General features: G+C 40.0%; 1 protein-coding gene across 3 annotated transcripts in view; it reads left to right on the top strand.

Moving 5' to 3' along the window:
- Window positions 1-3608: 3608 nt before the first annotated feature.
- ncoa3 (nuclear receptor coactivator 3) overlaps window positions 3609-11916 on the top strand; it is a 34011-nt gene continuing 25703 nt past the window's right edge. For all 3 annotated transcript variants that reach the window (XM_075460351.1, XM_075460352.1, XM_075460350.1), the window contains exon 1: window positions 3609-3686. The gene's annotated coding sequence lies outside the window, so the exon portion shown is untranslated. The remainder of the gene's footprint in view (window positions 3687-11916) is intronic.

Below are 11916 nucleotides of genomic sequence, written 5' to 3'. Positions count from 1 at the left end.
AAAGATCAAAAAGAACTGCTATATAAAAAAAAATTAAAAAAAGATAAGCACTACATGAAATTTCTTCTGTTAGACCTATAAAGGTTTAATGACTGTGCTAAAATACAGTCATGTGATTCCTCTCACAGTGTCCTTTGAACTGGTGTCACTACACGTTCACAATGTGATCCTGATTAAGAGACGAAGAAAGGAAATGAATACTACTTCATATCACACCCATAGTAGTTCACTCATCTTCATTGCCATTAATCTTAGTTTCTTACTAATTTCCTCTTCTGATGAGGTTGAAAATATATTATTTCAGAAAAATCCTGTCTTGCTTTTACTGACTGGAAATCGTATTCTATTTTACAATCAAAAATGTTCAGGATGTTGCGAGGCATATGCAATGGGAATAAAGAGGCTTTTTAAAAATAAGATAAAAACTACACTCATAACTATCTAATTCAATCAAAATCAAACTTTATAAATGACTGAACTGTATGGGAACAGCTCATTTCACTTGAAATGGTCATAAAAACAGCCTCAGCTCATTTAGTTCACATTGATATTTCTCTCTTTGTAGGCAGTATGAACCCAAGATTGTTCATGCTTTTCCTAATTGAGTTTCATTTGAGTTTAATCTCACTTGTTCATAAACATCCATTTTTACATTTCAGACATACAACCATTTCCAAAAGAAGTTGTAACAGCACGGGGTTGTGGTTGCATTTCCCCTTTTTTTAATTTTGCTTTCAAAATCCCCAAAAACCCTCACTATTTGGGATGGGTCTAGACTGCAGGTAGGACACCCGCCCTTTACATTCTTCCAGGTTTCTTGAACAATCAAGTAACATCATACACTGGGAGAAATGTGCTACTGACATCCAATATTTTTTGAGGAACTAGAATTGGAGTTCCTCTTTTGAAACAGCATCATTACCTGTGTCGTCTCAATACTAGCCCTATACTGCCTCATACCACCTTTCTTAGGAGTGTGGTCCAGGCCTGAGGTGTGGGTGAATGGGTTAAACTGGTTAAACATGAATGCCTTTTTCAGTTGACTATGGCCTCAAACTTCAACAGGGCGAAAGGCAGTACTGACCTCTTGTGGGTGAACCTTATGAAAGCACACTACATGTTAGTGCAGGGATTGTTCATATCAAGAACTGACCAATAAATAGGACTTAAACCAAGGAGAGCAGTTGACAACCTATATCTGAAGAACACATTTCCTGCCAAAAGCAGGCAATGAAAACATGATGAGTCACAAAACAGTTGGCAAACGCGGGGATCTTTGGATATAACATTTGAGACTACAGACAAATGAAGTTTTGTGTGGTTGGACTGGTCTCTCTTCTTTGCTAACAACCTAGTTTCCACCCAAGCATAAAAAGTGGGTTATCATGACAACTGACTAAACTCCGTTGGATAATTACAATTAGGAGTATTTTTGACAATGATACGATTTTTAGTAAGAGTGCATTCTAAACATGTCGTGCAATTTAAAACTTGCATGATTAACATCAAGCCACAGTTATTTGCCAGTTAGCACGAGAACATTCAACGTGAGCCTCCACGAGACGACACTGAACAAGTCGACCAATGACGTCCGAAAATACTTTGCCTACGTGTAAACGATAAAAACAACTAGTAAACTACGATTCAGTGACACCCAAAGACCAACACTGCTGTATTAGCATTACATAACTCGATTCCAACAGTACCGTTTGGTGTCCAGGGTGCATGCAGTGACCTCAAAATCTGAATTTTGTAATAACTCTTACAGTCCCCAAGATGGCGCCCTAGCTACCTATTCATCCCGTAGAGCAAACTCCGGAGTGGTTGTGTAATTTCTTTATTTTTTCCCAGTATATCAGGTCTGGGTAAATTCAATCTTTCTGGCCCCGTTTTATGTCCCCATTACTAGTATTACTAGTTTCCAACAAAGGTTAGGCATTTATCTGAATTATGTTTCTCTACTCACTGGATGAAATGTTTACTTTTATTTTTTTTTTTAATCACAAGGTCTTCTTAGGGTTTATTAAAGTAATGATAGTTCATGTCAATAATTATGGCAGGGATTTTCCTGTTTATTGGACTGCTTTCTTTTGTACTTTGCTGCAGTTTGAACTCAAATGATTTTTGGCTCACGTCATTATAGCTGAATCCTCATGTACACTTTTTATGCACCAGTCTAAGGTTAAATCAACATTTGATTCCATTACCAACCTGGAAATTAAACCTCAAAATGTAATAGAGTTCATAAAGTTTATAATGACTGGATGAATCTTATTTTTGTGATTCACATAGACTTGAATGGAGGGTGAGGGGAAATTGGTTTGGTCCAAAGAAAGGCATGCTGTTAGCTGTTTGCAGGTAAACCAATCTGAATACATTAATGATTATGGGGCTATCTCCTGTCCTTTCAAAGTGTTATCTCCTGTCCTTTCAAAGTCGTGAGGGGGCGAGTGGGGAGGAAGGTTGGGATAAAGTGTCTCACACTTACTAAGGGGGAGGCCAGTTTACCATGGTTAATGGGGGAAGGGGCACAAACAGAGGGCCAAGGGCCCCTCTTTTCGTCTCCATGGAATGTAATTGAGGCTCTCAAACAGTGAACCTACAAATATACCAAACACTGACACAACAACAATGCACTTTTTACGTTTGGTGAGTATTCTTCTCGTGAAACATTAAAAGCCCTTTTAACGATCAATCTGCTCAAAACTGGACTCATGTGGATGCAATTTTTTTCTGTTGATATTGTGATATCTTGTACAAATGACCTTTACACTTTAGCGAACACTTCTGTGTTTCCAGTGATTGCTGCAACTTTTGTCCTATAAGCAGGCAGAAGCATTTTACTCCTGCAAATGGTTGCCTTAAAGTTTCATTTATCAAAGTTTTTGTTGGAAATTGCCATGGGAATTTTGTTCGTACATGAAAAATGTAACGAGCTGATTTACCAGTCAGTTTACCCCCTTCAACCCCATCCTGTTGATCTCCCACCAACCTTGGCCTCTACTAGTTTAAAGCTACACTGGGTGTACACATGTGTGAACAGCTATCACTTTGTAACTGCCATAACTGAGACGTTCTTAAAAGTTAAAGTGAATGATGATGTGAATGAAGTGTTTTTGATCAATAATGTGAAGTACACAAGTCATAGACGCAAGTAATAATAACAAGTTTTTTATGTTGGATATTATATTTATTCTTACAATTTAATTTCACAGAAAAACTTTACTTCTACATAGCCTACATACTAACCTTCAGTAAAGAGCAAAATTGCAAATTAGCATTAGAAGCTTCCGTCCTTTACATTTTGAGAAATTGTTTCTATAATTGCATGTATTGTTGATAACACAATGATACCATGTAGATATAATAACTCATTTGTGTGAAGCTGCTTCTCTGCCAGACTATAAATAAAAATTTAAATCTCTCCCCTAATAATATCAGTGACTACTGGTCACCTCAGGGTACTGTTGTACGTGTAGTTCATTTTCAGAACATGCCAGATAGTTTGATGCGGCTTGTCAGGACAAGTAACTACATTACCCATAAGTCCCACTGCGCTTCTACAAGCTGGCTCCCTCCGCTCCGGGAGTGTTTCCCATTTAAACAAACACGGTCTTGCCGAAGATGGCGGAGAGTTTGTAGAGACGTAAAAGAAACTGGTGTAGTCAATGAGAGTGTCGAAGCCGGTGAGTTTTGGCAACTGGTTTATTTTTTTTAAAGAGATAAGTTTTTAACTCTGGTACTTTTATGTGTTTTTGAACGCGCAAAATTGTTGCAGGAGCACTTGGTGTTGCTTCGCCTCCGACCAAGCTGTGTGTTTTAAGCTACCGTGTTAAAACGAGCCAACGTATCACTGTCTATTTGTTGTGGAATGTTAGTCAAGATATAATTGCGCCCTCCGCTTTAAATGCGACAATGATGTGCATCAAACTCGGCTTCACTACGGGCCATTCCCTCCAGTTTTCGTATTTATTAGCGTTTCCATTAAGCGCTAGCCACAAAGTTTACGAGACGTTGACTCTGATTCGCTGGGGTACTGTAGCCTTGCTCCTAATACAGAACACTGCTTTTGAGTGTGCCAGTTTGTGTTTCAAAATGTTGATTTGCAACTCTTGTGCTATTGAGGTGCTCCCACTGTCCACTAAGCAGCTCTGGGCGTTATATATTATACCAGAGCCCGTGTTGTGTTACGGTTTCTGTTCAACTGCAGCTCTTGGAGTCGTCTATGTTCATTTCCACCGCAGTAGCTGTCCAGTCAAGGAAAATTATCCTTGTCTAGTCTACATCATGAGTGTTGTCAGGGGGTGTACCTGAATGCTGTAGAGCGTATCTGCTTTCACAGTTTTGTTTAGTTTTTTAAATTTTATTTCGCATATAATGAAAAATGGCATCAAGCTGTTCGAAAATTACACCAAATTAGGAAAAAATGCTACTTGTCCGACATGTCTTTTTATTGTCTCGGTACCTATATGACGTGAAACAGTGTCGTGTTGTGACTCTTAGACTTGTTTTATCTAGTTCTGTTCTAGTGCTGACAACCAAACTTGAACTGACCGTGTATTAACGTGGCTGCTCGAGGGAATCCACTGCATCTGTCATTTATTGGACTGTGGTCAGAGTAGTTATCCATTATTACAATGACTCCCCTTACAACATGATTACATGTTGGTTTTCTTTGCTGATAGAGTTGGTACATGCGTGTGAGATGAACTGACGGAGGCAGATGGATGTATTTTAGTGCAGAAGAAGACTAAGTGTCTAGGCTGAGTCTCTGTGTGCTAGAAAAGCTGAGAATTCAGTTTCTGAAGTTGTAAGAGGACATTCTTGGACAGCGTACTCATGTGTAAGCAAACAATGAGGTGGTAGGTTAGTCATTCCAGCGAAACAGTTGAGATCTAGGTATCTCTTTGCCTGGGGCCATCCTTGCAAATACTTGCGAGCACATACATCTCAGTGCTTTTTTTTCATTAAAGAGTCTCTGAAATCATCTTGAATTTTTTTTTTGGCATATCTGTACCTCGTTTGGTCACTTAGTAAAAAGAATGGGGACATTAAAGTGCGTGAAACTGGGACTGAGCAAGTGAGAATTATACTGATGGCAGTGTGGAGCCATCAGATGAGCTTTCTTGCCTTTCTCTTATGTTTGATAGAAAGCCATTACTCAAGCGATGGTATGTGGTATTTTTGTAAGTGGAAGAATATCCACTGTGGGAACCTGTCCAGTGAACTGCTTCTGCTCATATTCTTGGCAAATGGAGCCCCCTGTCCCCTATTCTCTGTTCCTTTATCTGCCACTTTCTTTCTCCCTCACACAGGGTGTCAGGCTGTGTTAACAATGAATCAATCTTTCGGGGGATTCTTTGACTGCAGATGGGGTTCAGAAGTGACTGTGGTCCATAGCTTTCGCTCTTTGTCTGCTATCCCCTGTGCTCTCAATAATTCATTAACTTATCACTTTTTCTCATGGGTCTGGGAGAAGTCTCCCTGTGGTGTCAGATTCTGAAGTTACATCACATGATTGATATTGAAATGAGCATTTGGTGGCATTACATTGTAATTAGCTAATTCTCATACATATTCTTTTATTGAATCCAGATGATTAAATATCCTGTTAACTGTGCAATTAGAATTGGGGAAAATAGTTTTTTTTTTTGTTTCCCTGTAAGTTTCTAAACAAGTCTAGTAACGGGTAGACGTGCCAATTAATAAACCTATTAAACAGACACTAGATGTTGTCAAATATATCCACTTGTTAGAAGTGTAACAAATCTAAAACCAAAAGCAAATCATCAGAAACAAATGCCGTTGGATTTGTGCCGCTGTTTTTTTTTTTTTAGTCTAGCAAAAGCTGTTAAGTGTATAAAGATTGTTCATGTAACAAGTGAACAGGAAACACTGGAAGTATTTTAAAAGGAAAAGATGAGGCATGATCTAAACCACGGTTTTGAAGAATCATCACATTTCTCATAGCTACTCAGTAAAGTTGGGCACACACAAGTATTGGATGGCATGGAGCAAATAAACTAGGCTGTGTAGTATCGTGAGCAGGTACCAGGGAAGGCTCAGATGCCTTTTGCTCTGATAAACAGCGAAGTTGTTGATAACCAGAAAAAAAACCCTACTTGGGGTCACTTTGGCCATATAGGTCTTCAGGAATTCTTTTCAAATCGATGTGCTGTGTTTTACTTTCATTTCAGTGCGAATTGGCCATGTTTGTTGTCCTGAGGCAGAAACGGGTTAATTAGTAATATGGGTGACTTGTGTGTCATAACTGATCTGAGTTAGGGCGATCTCATCTCCCTTCAGGTACCCAAATTCTCTCTAAAAAGTTAAGTCTAAGAAAATTCTTTTGCTAACTGAGAAACCTTTTTCAAATTCTGCCATGTCCATCAAACATCTCTAAAGCCAAACTTTGAATTGCTCATCAAAATATGTTGAGACAATTTGGAACAGATATATGTAAATTATACAAAGTACATCTGCAGCACCATGAAAAAGCTTCATGTTTTGATAATAAAACGCAGCACGGACATTTTAAACATTTCTTTGGTATGTGGCCTCATTGACTGTTATATACAGTGCCCTCACAGACAAGGAAATAAAGTAAGTGGAGAGGTAGTGGCTTTGGCGTGCCATTTTTGGTGACTCACTCTCTTTGTTGAGTGGCATTTTTATGCCTGTGACATTTGAATGGACGGCATTCTTTGAGTGTTTATGTCCGTCTGTGTGCTTTAAAGGAGATCAAGAAATAGAGATAATTCAGTTTTGAGTGACTGTCAGGGTACTTTTGATGACGCAGAGCTAAAAGGACAGCCTGATTGTTTCTCTTAATTGAAATATGACTCTGTGGTCTTAGTACCTTTTTGTTAGGCAGCTGTACACAGAGTGCAGGGTTAGTCAAGGAAAATGACTGCTCCTGCTGACTGATAATTTTCAACCAGTACTGTTTGTCAATTAGAACATGCATTTTTACACCTTTAACTTTTCTTTTTTTCTTTCCAAGTCAGTTTGAGACTTTGAGATTAAGTCCATACTATGGCTCTTGGAGTCAACTCATCCTGTTTAGTCCACACATCTCAAGGTCGTTGGTACTGTCACCATAATCTGTTTTAAAGTGCTCGTGGCATGCTGGTGGGGTAGAACTCAACAGGTAGGTTTGCTTTTTCTGCCTACCTCTGTAGAGCTAAATATAGAAATCTCTGCTCAACAAGATAGTCATGTTTCCACTGCTAAAATATTTAGTTTCTTTGCCCAAACAAGTGAGAGTAAGAGTGTGAAATGAGAGCTGCTGAAACAAGATAGACCAGAGAAAGACATATTCCTTGCTCATTTAGACCCAAGTTAAGTGGTGCAGTTTGCACTCTTGACTGTGTTTGAAGTCACTCTCATTCGTCCCCTCGGTCCCCTCTTCTTCAACTCTGAGGTAGAACCCAAGTGTTAGGCTAGCTGAGCCATATGTGAGCCATGCACACTTCTAAAAGCCAAACGGGCAGCCTGAAGCAATCATTGCACCCAATTCTAGTTTATAACCAGCAAGGATTTGGAACAGTTCTCGCTGTAGTCCCCATTGATTGGATGAGGGCAAGAGTTTATTAGGAAAAGGAGTGCCAACAGCTTTGTCCCCCTCCCTTTCTTGCCCTTCCTCTTTAACTTCAACTCCCCCTTTAACTTTCGCTCCCCCAGCTGAAGAATGCTCGTAAAATGGGTTCACCTGAACAAGCCAGTGGGAGGGTAGAACCCTGGCCTAGCTTTGTTACTATTGTAAAATGTTAGTAAGACCTTGTTTGTATTTTGTTTAGGACCCCCTTTAATAAAAAATAAATTAAAAAAAAAGAGCGCTTTGGAGAGAGACAGCAATGGTGAAAAAAATGGTTTGAGATAACTGCTACCAGATGCTCCCTCTCTGTCTGTTATTCAGCATGAAGAAGAAGAGAAAGAGGCTGGTGAGAAGGGAAGAGAAAATGGATGCTGTCATTTTTGAATACATTTATTTAACCGTTAAATATACATTTCTTATCTTATTTCATGATTACCATTTCTTCTCTTATGAATATTTGATGTAAATTACAAGCAAATTGAAAAATTTGTTCTAATTGAAACTGACCATCATGCCCCTGTCGGTGGGGTATTGGTTTCAAATGTTTCAGCTGAACATCCTGTCAGTCGGGGTTGGACATGTATCACATGCTGCTTCATTTTGTTAACCCGGTGTTTTGCTAGCAAAGATGGAAATTAAATCAGCGTTTCAGAAATTTGAGGGAATGAATGAGAATTAAATGAATACCAAACATGTTTTGCTTTACGGATATGGACAGATGAAGAAGTTAAGTGTGTGTGTGTGTGTGTGTGTGTGTGTGTGTGTGTGTGTGTGTGTGTGTGTGTGTGTGTGTGTGTGTGTGTGTGTGTGTGTGTGTGTGTGTGTGTGTGTGTGTGTGTGTGTGTGTGTGTGTGTGTCTACACTACAGAACTGAGTTAGACTCGGGGTGAAGGATAAGCATTAATTGGATCTATCGCTGTCTGGATAAAGACAAAACAACCAGAGCAAAATGCTCAAAGTTCTCATTCCTTAGTTTTCAGAAAGTTTTCCCTTACTGTTCTCAGTGCTCCGTTGTTCATAATGCAGCGACCTCAAAGGCTCGCCTGAGCGAATCTTGTTGCGTTTGCATTGTGTTCTTGTTTCTCTGTGCTTCTCCAAAACGAAGCTGTATTTGAATTTATGTGGCAGCGGGGTGTGGTTTCTGGGTCTTGTCAGGATTTGTATAGCAGCTGTGGTTGGCATGGCGTTGCAGTTGGATGTTGAAAGAAGATCTGTGACCATGCAAGCATGGACTGTAAGGACGCCGTCTCCTGGTCCATCTGCAATGTAGAGAGTCCTTTCATTAGGGAAATGAGCACGGGTTGCAACAAATGTGGAGGCATTTGCTCTCAACACTGTTTTTTGCACACCATTTTTTTTTCCACCGCGAATTTACTTTATTGCAGCTTTGAGTTCACAGAAAAGTCAAGTCATAAATGACAGACTTACACGCTGTCGTTAAAGGCTCCAGACGTAATACAGCATGTCAGCACTGGCGAGGCATATGTCACATAATTTATTACGCTTATTTTTTAATTGGGCTGTTTTTATTTTCACTCTGGATGAAGTGGAAAATGTTCTTTTCTCCATAACTGCTCTGCACTCTGCCTGGTGATGTCACCGCTGTTTATGTGGCTTGTCGTTAAGGCAACAGTCATCAAGAGGTTGCTGCACCGGAGCTCGCTGTTTGTCCACAGAATAGACAAGCTAACAGTCGCCTTCTGACGTTGCCACATCACACAAAGCTTTGCATTGAATGCATTAAAGGCGGGGTAGGGGATCTTTTTCTGGAACATTTTTTTTACATATTGCTTGAAATACTCTTCACACCCTCATTGCAACCAATTAATTAAAAGTTTTGACACAAATATGAAAAGTTTTAGTGGCCTCTAGAACGTACAATCTAGGAAAAACAGTATCCAATCATTGTGAACGGACCGTTCACAATGATTGGATACTGATGCCGTCTATCAAACTGCAATCTGCTCCTCCCTCCCCCTCCTTCCCCCTGTGCGCGTACCCTGCTCTGTGAACGAATTACGCGTCCAGAAGCTTGGCAGGAAGCTAAACTAGAGCCAGCTTGGCTAGCACCTAGCATTATTAAACGTATAGTTAGCATATACTAAATACTAAATACGGCAATGATCGATGCTTGCTGTCAGAACAGCGCTCGTGCACCTTCGTGCTCGTGCGCGTTCATGTACTCTAGAGGCGTGCCTTCGGGGGGAAAGTGAAGAAAAGGGTTGGGACTTTTTACCTGTGTATTTTCAAAATGCAGCTTCGCTGGACTCAAAATCCAGGATCTCCTACCCTACGTTTAAGTAAGTAACAAACAAAACTCAATAGTTGGACATAGATCTAATCCAGCATTTAGTGTAGAAAAAGTCCAGCTTCGGCAACTGATTATCATTTCCAATTAGCTTGATTTCCTACATTGTTTTCCTTTTCTCATCTAATTGCTATCGCCTTGTTGGAACAAGTGAATCTTTATGACCATAATGGGGTAGAAAAAGATCTCCATGCAGTAAGCACATCTCTCAATAGTGTATGCTGTGCAACTTCTCCGCTCTTCTCTTAGGTTGAAATTTGAATTTGAAAGCGAACCCAAAGCCAGTTTGGTTGTTAAAAGGAAATTTGAGATATTTGTAGTGAGCTGTACAGACACAGTGTGGATTGTTTAGACTCCACCCCTCTGTTTTCTTCATTATAAAAGATTCCTTATCTTCCATACCTGTTCTTTTGTCGGCCTGAAAGGCAAGCTGCCGTGAGGTTTTTCTGGTTTCTTTTTTTTTTTTTTTTTACATATAAATATTATGAAAGAGTTACGTAATAATCTGAGTACTACTACTCCTCAGTAGTTGGGTTTGAGGATCATAATTTAAAACCAGTGCTAGCATTGTTTTGGCATAATCAATTAAAAGACTGTTTTTTTTTTCCGTCTCAGCTTTAGTTGAGTTAGTTTAAAGCTTAAAGACCACATTGTTCAAGGCTCAACCCTGGAGTATATATATATTTTTAATGATGCTACAAAGAAAGGCCCCATTGACCACTTTTGGAGAATGTATGATTTCTCTCATGAGCAGCCCTAGCTACGTTACTTTGATTTCACATGTTGAAATAAAGAGACTACAGCATGTCTCTCTATTGTATTAGTTTGAAAGTTAAAAATGCTTTCTATACTCCTAAATTGATTTAATTCTGCAGTTAATCTACAAGACACAGTGAATGCTGTTTTTTGTCTAGGTGGGCAGGATGAAGCATAGATGGTGTGCATCAACTCAGGTAGGCCGTGTGGTCCTTTGCCTGTTCCCTTAAGCCTGATTTATGCTTCAGGCGCAAAGCCTCTGACGCTCGGACGCAGAGCCTCTGCGAGCGTCAAAATCTTGACCACTCCCCCACGCAGAGGCTCTGCGCGCGTTGTCGTGCACCTCAGAAAAATCCTGACTACACGTCGGACGCACGCAGACCACCAACGGAAGTGCGCAGACAAAAGCGGCTGTGATTGGTCCTCGGTGTGCCTTTCCGGTTGTCTGTGTAGCTTCCTCCTTTGCATTTTCACCAACTCCAATAAAATAAGCTGTTCTTCTTCGATGTCGAGCAACTCTAGATCCATATCTTGCATAAACTTTTTTTTTTTTTTTTTTTTTTAAATATACACTTCCGCCGGCACCCCCGAAGTTCTCGTCACCGCCCACCGAAATTCTCGCGAGGGGAAACTGCTGTGCGTCCCGAGAAATTCCAGACCGAGGTTGCAGAACCATAACATGAAAAGTGGTTCGCGACCAGAGCAAAGCAACACGTCAAGACGATAGACGCAGAAGTATAATCCGCCCTTTACAGTGCAAATGACTTGATTAGCAGTGCAGACTTAATCACTCAGCAGATGGGACTGAGTGCAGTGTCACAGAGGCAAAAACAAACCCACAGTTGGATTATGGTGTGTATGCTTGCGTGTGTGTATGTTTACATGCGTGCATGTATGTTTGTATCTAGTTAGACTTGGCAGCTCTAAATCGATTGTTTACCAGGTTCCCAGGTGGTGTGGCACAATCCCAGTAGATATCCTCATTTCGTTCCTTTATACTTGTCTACTCTGTCGGCCTCTCAACAACTGATCCTTGTGACTGTTTATTTAGAAGCAATTTAAACCCATCTTAAATGTTGTATTTGTACAAATGGTAGATGAAGTAACATAAAGAAGTAGCAACCAACAAATAGAGTTGAAGAACGAGATGCACACACACACACTGGGATTGAAACAAGGCAAACTAAAATGTTTTCTTATTGCATGCCAGACTGTAAAATCATTCTCCTCATCAATAGAATTATGGATGTGTTGT

This window comes from Odontesthes bonariensis, chromosome 3 (assembly GCF_027942865.1).
Source record: "Odontesthes bonariensis isolate fOdoBon6 chromosome 3, fOdoBon6.hap1, whole genome shotgun sequence".
Classification (NCBI taxonomy): Eukaryota; Metazoa; Chordata; class Actinopteri; order Atheriniformes; family Atherinopsidae; genus Odontesthes; species Odontesthes bonariensis.
Note: the sequence above shows the minus strand (reverse complement) of the source record. Positions and strands in the feature narration are given on the sequence as shown.